Raw genomic sequence first — 8,457 nt, forward strand, 5'->3', positions numbered from 1 at the left:
GCAAGTACTGGTTTTAATTTTTGCTTGAATTAAGGGGGTTTGCTGATTTTTGCTTAATATTAGTGGGTTTGATCATGGATTTTTTTGATGCCCAGTTTTGACACCTTGTTCTGTTTTACAACTGTGCCTTTTTTCCTGGTCATTCTCATAACTCTTTACTGACTTCTCCTATACAGTGTTATGTAGTATGAGTATATGAAGTAGTTCACAAGTATCTTAGGATGACAGTTATTATATTGTAAAAAAATTAAAAGTGTTTAAACTGGTTTAAAATTTACACTAAACAAACACTTCTTTCTTTCTTTCTTTCTTTCTTTCTTTCTTTCTTTCTTTCTTTCTTTCTTTCTTTCTTTCTTTCTTTCTTTCTTTCTTAATGGTATACATTTGGGTAAACAGATAAGAATCAGGAAATAGAAGAATCATGATTAAAAGGAGGAAGAGAGATGTTAGAGAGATTAACCATGAGTGCTGTTATTTTTTATCTTCATTTAATCAAAATATGCATATTTATGCACACAGTGTGTTGTGGGAAATTTACAATCACAATTTGTGAATCTTACTATTAATTTCATGCAGATGTGTTTTTTATATTCTTGAATGCATTATTGATTCCTACTGTAGATAGCTAATGGCAGAATACATTATATAATATTGTAAGCCAATGCCAGATGCCAATATCTATATACAGAACTAATTGAAAGTTTGGATACACGCAGAACTTTCCATATTTTTAATAGAAATTGACCCAATTCTTATCAAGATCCCATTAAATTGATTTAAAAATATAGCCAATTCATTACTAGTGTTGCTAATGACTATCACTGCTTGAAATTGATGAATTTTAATTTATTATTTACATATTATAACAAAGTCACATTTTCAGCAGCCATCCCTTCATTGTTCTAATGGTCCACTCCCTTAGACTACCCTAATTAGTCACTGTAAATGCTAATTTATTATTAGAGAGACCTTTGTAGTTGTATAAGCACTGCCAAAACCTATTATTCTTGTTCACATGGGTTGCAAGGTACTGGCATTCCTAAAGTTCAGTTCTGGTGTGGCAGGTGGCCGGGTGCGGCCCTCAATCAGCTGCCTATATAACGAGCCGCCGCCCTACAATCAAGGCTGGAGTCGGGTGAGGAGATGGACGAGGTCAGAGGTCAGAGGAGGCGGCAAGGAGAGGCCCTGAGTGTTTGTGAGAAGAAAGTGGCTGCTGGAAGCCTGGACTTTGGGAGTCGGTGGGGGTTTGTTGTGTGGTGCACTTAAGACTGTTGTATATAGTAGTACTGTGTAAATAAACGTGTTGTGATGGACTGCAACGTGTCTGCCTGTCTGTGTCCAGGAGCACCCTTTCACAGTGGCGTAGTCAGCAGGATGCTCCACCTGGGTCGAGGTGGGGACCTGTATTGTTGGAAAGTTTTGTGAAAGGCCCGGCACAGCAGGCAAACTCACCCACGTGCCGCAGGGGCGGCGTGCACCCAACCCCGCATGTACCAGGAATGTCGCGGACCACGGGAGGTCCGCTGTTGGACTTTTTTGTGTTTCAGGGGCAGCTCGGGAGCGCGGCGGCAGCTAGGAGAGCTGCCAGGAAGGAGATGCTGCAGCCGCAGCAGCCGCGGAGCTGCCCAGAACCTCGCCCTCGAGTGTGGAATGAGGGCGAGGAGGCCGCAGACCGAAGGTCCCTCCTCGTAGCAGGCACAGGATTGGGCAGCGTGTCCTGTCCTCCCGCCAACGATTGGTCAGAGGCGGGAGCTGGGAATGTCCATCTCGTGCCGAGAAGAAACCAGAGTGGGCTGCAGGGAAGAGCCCACGGAGAGCAGTCTGCGAATGACGCCGCCCGGAAGGTAAGCACACCGCCGACTGTCTCTTCCTCTTTGGCAGCGATACTGCAGGAGCTACAGCATGAGATCCAGCGCATGCTATCGCTGCCGGCCGAGCGATGTGCCCTCCGGGCGGAGACGCAGGTGTCAGGAGGGATGGCAGTGGCGTGCGAGCGAGAGCCGCAGAGGCAGGAGGATCGACGCACTGCAGGAGCTCCTGGATAGAGGCACAGCGGGGAAGGTAAGGGAGACCGACCCCGTTAAGCTCCGGACGCCAGCGAGGCTGGGTCTGCCCTCTTACAATGGGCAGATCCGAACCGCTGTGGTGTCCCAAAATAGGAGGAGGAAGCGGCTTGGGGAGGCCAGTTCCTCCGACAGGGGAGGACGTGCTGCTGGGCGCGCGCGTTCCTCAAAGGGCCGTCCTCTGCGGAGGCAGAGGAGAATCCCGCAGCTGGAGAGGTGGAAACAGAGCGTGATCCCCCTGGTGATTCCGTGGCGGGGAGCACGGACTGCTCGGGCTGGGAAGCCGAGAAAGGGAGCATCGGGGCGCCGATCGGGGCCGAGAGCGTTGGCCCAGCTGAGGACGAGCCGAGGGCTGCGTCAGGGCAACGCCTCCGCCCTTGTTTTTCTTTTCTGTTGACAGGATTGGGCCCTAGGCTACAGTGTGTCGGCTTGCCGCCGAGGGGTTCCCGTCCTCCCGGAATGGTTTGCTGGTCCCAGGAGGTCTCAGCTAGTGGGGGTGTACTGTGGCAGGTGGCCGGGTGCGGCCCTCAATCAGCTGCCTATATAACGAGCCGCCGCCCTATAATCAAGGCTGGAGTCGGGTGAGGAGATGGACGAGGTCAGAGGAGGCGGCAAGGAGAGGCCCTGAGTGTTTGTGAGAAGAAAGTGGCTGCTGGAAGCCTGGACTTTGGGAGTCGGTGGGGGTTTGTTGTGTGGTGCACTTAAGACTGTTGTATATAGTAGTACTGTGTAAATAAACGTGTGGTGATGGACTGAAACGTGTCTGCCTGTCTGTGTCCGGGAGCACCCTTTCACACCGGGTTCAGAAATAACCAAAATGAAACAGCTTTCTCAATAAAATGTAAGTCTATTTTTTTCAGAAAGAATGAAGGTTATTCCATGTGACAGAGAACCAAGAAAGTGAAGATTTCATACAAAGGTGCCTATTACTGTCATGAAAGAAGGCAAGCCAGATCTAACTAGCCAGTGTCATCTGCAACAGAGAAAAGATGACCCTGTGATGTTGAGCATAATATGCTTTTCAGTCACCTTACAACCAATATTGGTGTTCTTTTGACCAATTTAATTTTTTCTTTTTATTTGAAAGTTTCAAGAATGGCTTTTTCTTTGAAATTCTGTCTTTAAGGCTAGCATCCCGGAGTTGTCTTTTCACTGTTGCATATGACACTGGTATTTGGTGGGAATTTAAGGAAGAAACCAATTGCTTATGGTCTAAACCCTCCAAAGCTTGATAAAGGTACAAGATTTCAAATCATTACATTCAAATCTGACTGAAGCTACCATTTTTACAGGATGTACAACAGCATAAAATTATATTTATGCCTAAAATTCTAAGCATTATAACTAATTCACATTGTTTTAGGAAATGTCCCAGGCAAAGCTGGATAATACATTTAGTTAAAGATAGATGTTTAGAGAAGAATCTTATTATTGAGGAGTATGTAAATAGGTAATGTCGTCCTGACACCTTGTGATCCATTATCTGGCAACAACCTGATAGTACATGATTTTCAACTTTTTATTTAAGATGAAAATTTAAAGCAGTATATAGGCTCAAACCACATAAACATTTAATTGGGTTAGGCAACTGCAATTAAATATTTGCAATTGACATTGTTCCGTCTTGAACATGTAATATGGGGAATGGCCAAGTGGCTCTGTAGGAATGGTAATATGGATGAGGTGTAATGTTACAGTGACGTGGTCAAATTTAGTGATGAGTGAAACACCCTTTCATGTACTAAAATGACTTTGCTTTTGTTTTTTGGAGTTAATATTACTCCCTAGGGGTTATTCCATGCCTGATACTGCTGTCTATTTCTTAATACTTCTGCTACCACCCCAATGGTCCATGACTCCTTCCATGTTGTTCCACATGCTCTCATTTGCCTTACAACAGCATTGTCATTCACTTTTCCCAAATCTGTAAGCCAATACAAGCCTTCTGGAGATATGCTAGTAGCCATGCATTCTGGCCAATGGATTTCAGCAGTGGACAAGTACCGCCAAAGTGTTTTCAGGTAAGTGCTCTTTAACTGTCCCCTTCTTTCCAAGCTCTCCACCAGAATAAATTTTACCATTTTTTTGCACATAGAGAAGAAAGTTGAAATGCAAATATATGTGATAATAGCACACATTTCACTGAGTTTCCCTGCTGATTCCATTTTGTACAAATCTTTCCATTTATCACTGCTCACATGGTCTAAATTGAGAGTTTCTTTAGATATAAGTTTTTGAATACTAGTAAAACTTTTGCTATGTCAACAAACTGATGGCTTGTTGAGATACTGAGTTACTATTTACACTTTTGTGTAATACTTTCCTTAGTAAATGGCATTTTTTTTTAATTTCCTTTTCTGTTTAGCTCTGATGTGTCCTATTTTTGTTTATAAGCCTGCTGCACAAGCAAGGGCTCACAATAACTGCACAAAGTCAGAGAGAGTGAAAACTTTTCAAACCTCTATGGACAGCTATTTAGCTTCTTTTCACCAGGACTAGCATTGTGTCCTGTCCAGGCTTTTAGCATCATGTCCTTTGCCTTTCTCACTGTTGTGACTAACACTGTTAGAGACTCAGTAGCACAATTTGTGCTTCCAAATTATATTTATTTATTAATTTGTGAAACAGTTTAGATTTTACATCTATAGTTAATATGGTTCGGCAATCATCTGGGAGACTGCAAATAAATATTAAATAAATATTTCCAGTCAAGACAAGTTTATTATTATGTGTACATTGTATAATGAAACTCAAAGTACGATAAAAATAAAAATAAATGAATATTTGAGTCGAGTCATGGTGGTTGTAATGTTTAAGAATGGCTGATGGTAGCAAGTCTATTCATTAGGCTAAAAGTTCTAAACACACACACACACACACACACACTAAATTGTTTTGCTCTGGGGATCAAAACTGAACATCTGGCCTACCAGTAATACTCTGTGTGAAATGTGGACTTGTGTTATAAGTTTCCTATGTAAGTTGAATTAGTAGTCAAATACTGTATGCTGTATCCTGTATTCTTATAATTCAATTACAGTTTTGTTTGGAATATAAAATTTGCAGTGTTTTAGCAGTTATTTTTGTTATTTTACTAGATTTTTCTTGTATCATTTTGTGATATGTATATTGTGTATGAATAAAATTGTATATTTCCATTGTAGATATATGTTGTATATTTTCAAGATTTCTCTTTCATGTTTGAATCTTCATGTGCACAATTTCCGAATCCATCACTTTTCCCAACTTCAACTTTTATCTACAGGGAGATTCACTCAAGAGGCCCTGAATATTCTGTTGTAACTCCCGTTAGGATGAAGCAATCTGACCCAAAAAATATGCAATATACCTTGACATATCTGTGATTGATTGCATAACATGCAATGCTAGAAGTGGTTTCCGTTTTTCTGCCAGACACATTTTGATGCGGCACTCCATGTTCCTGAACGTATCGGCAAGCGTCTCAGGGGGGATTAGCAGCAATTTCATGTTGGATGTTTTCTTTCAAATCTTCCATAGTGCGAGGATTATTCTGATAGACTTTTTCTTTGAGCATCCATCCATCCATCCATTATCCAACCCGCTATATCCAAACTACAGGGTCACGGGTCTGCTGGAGCCAATCCCAGCCAACACAGGGCGCAAGGCAGGAAACAAACCCTGGGCAGGGCGCCAGCCCACCGCAGTCTTTGAGCATACCCTAAAGGAAGAAGTCTGTTGGTGTCAGATCCGGAGACTGTGTTGGCCAAAGCCCCTTTGAAATTACCCTGTTGCCAAAGAAGGACTCAATTTCTGCCATGCTCCTTGCCAATGTGTGACACGTTGCTCCATCTTACTGGAAGTAATCTTCCGTTAACTCACGATCATCCTGTTGATTCTGACATCGCTTAAACGAATTGGTAAACTAATAGGTTCGCACCATGAAGATGTGCTGCTCAATACTGTACACCACCATCCTGATGAGAAGTTGAGTGACTGAGTGAAGGGGTACGGGCAGTATGCACCCAGAAGTTGCAAATGGAGGTTAAACGTCGCACACAAGTTCACCCTGGCTTGTTCGAAGTTCCATATACTGAGGAGCACATTGCATGTTGTTTCGTTCAGATTGTTTCGTCCTAGCGAGAGTTATTACAGAATATTCGGGACCTCTTTCAAGTGAATCTCCCTGTATAAAATCCCCATCTTTACTTTATATTAGGTTACTTTTAATTTCTTGTAATAAGTTTTATTGTAATAAATGTACAGATTTACGATTGAATTTACTTATCTGCATAATTTAACATGTCTTTACATTTTGTGTGCATAAAACAATAAGAGCAATGTGTGAAAAGCATCTCATTATGAGAATGATATCAAGTATACATCTTAATATTTAAATTGTTCAGAGAGCTGTAATGTATTCTGTGTCCTGTTGGCGCAAGAGAAAGCCCATTTAAGAAGCACTTAGTGATTCACACACAGAGCACAAAGAAAAAACATACAAAACAAAGCATTTAATGTGCTGCTTTAATTACGATGGGTTTTGAGTAACTAGTAAATTAAATGATTTTAAGATGAAGTTTATTATGTTCTACTTTAATGACAAAATAAACAACGTAATTAAAGTGGAAATTTCTAGACTAAAGTTTACATTTCAAGCTTTTTTTTCCACTGTGTCCCTATTTTTTCTATTCTCTGTACCCTAATAAGCTTCCATATGACAATCAGACGGTGGGCTACAACTCGCCTTTTCATGGTGACTTTGATATCTGACCACTTCTTATTTACTTTGGGTGCTGAACTTGAACTTTCGAGTTTCTCCAAAACTCTCTGTCAACTTCCTTTTGTTGTTAATACCACTGCTTAAACCAACAAATAGTAAATTTTTCCTTGCCTTCACTTGATATTCGCTGAAATTCTTCTATTTTTCACCATGCTTTTGCCATTGTCTTTTCACAGAACGCTGAACTTAAGGGCTATTTACATTGATTTGCATATTCAAAGAGGCATACTTCTGGGAGGAGACAGGGTGGGGCGGCAGGCGCGTACATGTGCGTTACATTTCATGCTGACTGGGATGTATGTAGTGGAAGAACGTGGAAATTGGCAATTTGTGCATCTGGATATTTTTGGGCATGCGCACATTTCTGTTTTTGTCTGTATGCTATGTTTTAGTGTGAATTTTACGAACGATGTTATACATGGAGCCCCTGGTGATTTAAAACTCAGGAACATGTTTTTAATTTGACATAAATTTATGTTAGAAACAAATCTATGGAAGAAAAAATAAAATATTCTGTGTTATGAAAAGAGAGAGAGAAAGTGAGTACTGGCCTATTGTATGAAGAGGATAAATGCAGATATGAACAGACACTGAAAAAAAATGTTTTATAACTTCATTTATTGTGCTGTCTTGAATTATGGCAATAAGCCATAATTCTCTAAAAAAAGGTGTAAAGTTCAAGCAGGCTACTGCTAGAAAGGTTCTGATAGTGTGTTTAAATGGGGCAGAAAACTTCACATGCTGTACTATAATCCTTTACCTCCTGTCTTTTTATGCCTTCTTCACACTACTACATCTTTGTTTAAAAACACAGACATTAGTGTATGTTTTCACCCTTTGTCCACACTATCCTGGAGTTTTCAGTCCCTGAAAATGGAGACTTTCGAAAATGTTCTTCAGAGCTGTATACTGTACTTCTGAAATCGCAGCCTCAGCATTATAATGTGGATTGGCGAAAATGCAAACTTTTAGAAAAAGGCAAACTCTGATTTTACTCTGATTGGTATACGCTTATTATTTGGTCTTTTCTTGTTTGGATCATGTTCATTACAATGTGACATTCCCTGCTTAGTCACTTTCAAGGAATAAAACTATATTCCAACATAGTGGTCATAGAAGAGTTGCTGTTTATGTTGCTTGTTATATTGCTTATTGTATGCATTTGTACAACTTGAAAGCTGCACAAAAGGCAAATAATTTACAGGTCATGTGGACGGTAATATGATCATTTTGCCTGCACGTACGTTGTTATTTTCGGCGTTTGCGTGCAGTGCGTCTGATAGTCCTTTGTATTGTTCCACGCGCAGATTTTGTTGATGTAATCTGACATAGTTGAGACGCACGCCCTCTGTTTTAACATACACATCTACGACGTACTGTTGGAATAGTTTGCCGCTGGAGTGCAAAATACTAATTGTATTTCTCATTGCTAATCTGTACACGTAAAATTGGCATTGAGTAAGCCTTTTTTGCTTGGCAGTTCTTTTATCGGGAACATGTTGTAAATCTTTGTGCCAGCCAATGTCTCCGTAAGGGAATAAAAGTGGGTAAACCATAGGATCGCAATTCATATTGAGCGTGGAAATCTGTTTACAGGAGTTGCCTATGGGATAGATGCAAATGTCCCTTTCG

Source organism: Erpetoichthys calabaricus, chromosome 6 (assembly GCF_900747795.2).
Source record: "Erpetoichthys calabaricus chromosome 6, fErpCal1.3, whole genome shotgun sequence".
Taxonomy (NCBI): Eukaryota; Metazoa; Chordata; class Cladistia; order Polypteriformes; family Polypteridae; genus Erpetoichthys; species Erpetoichthys calabaricus.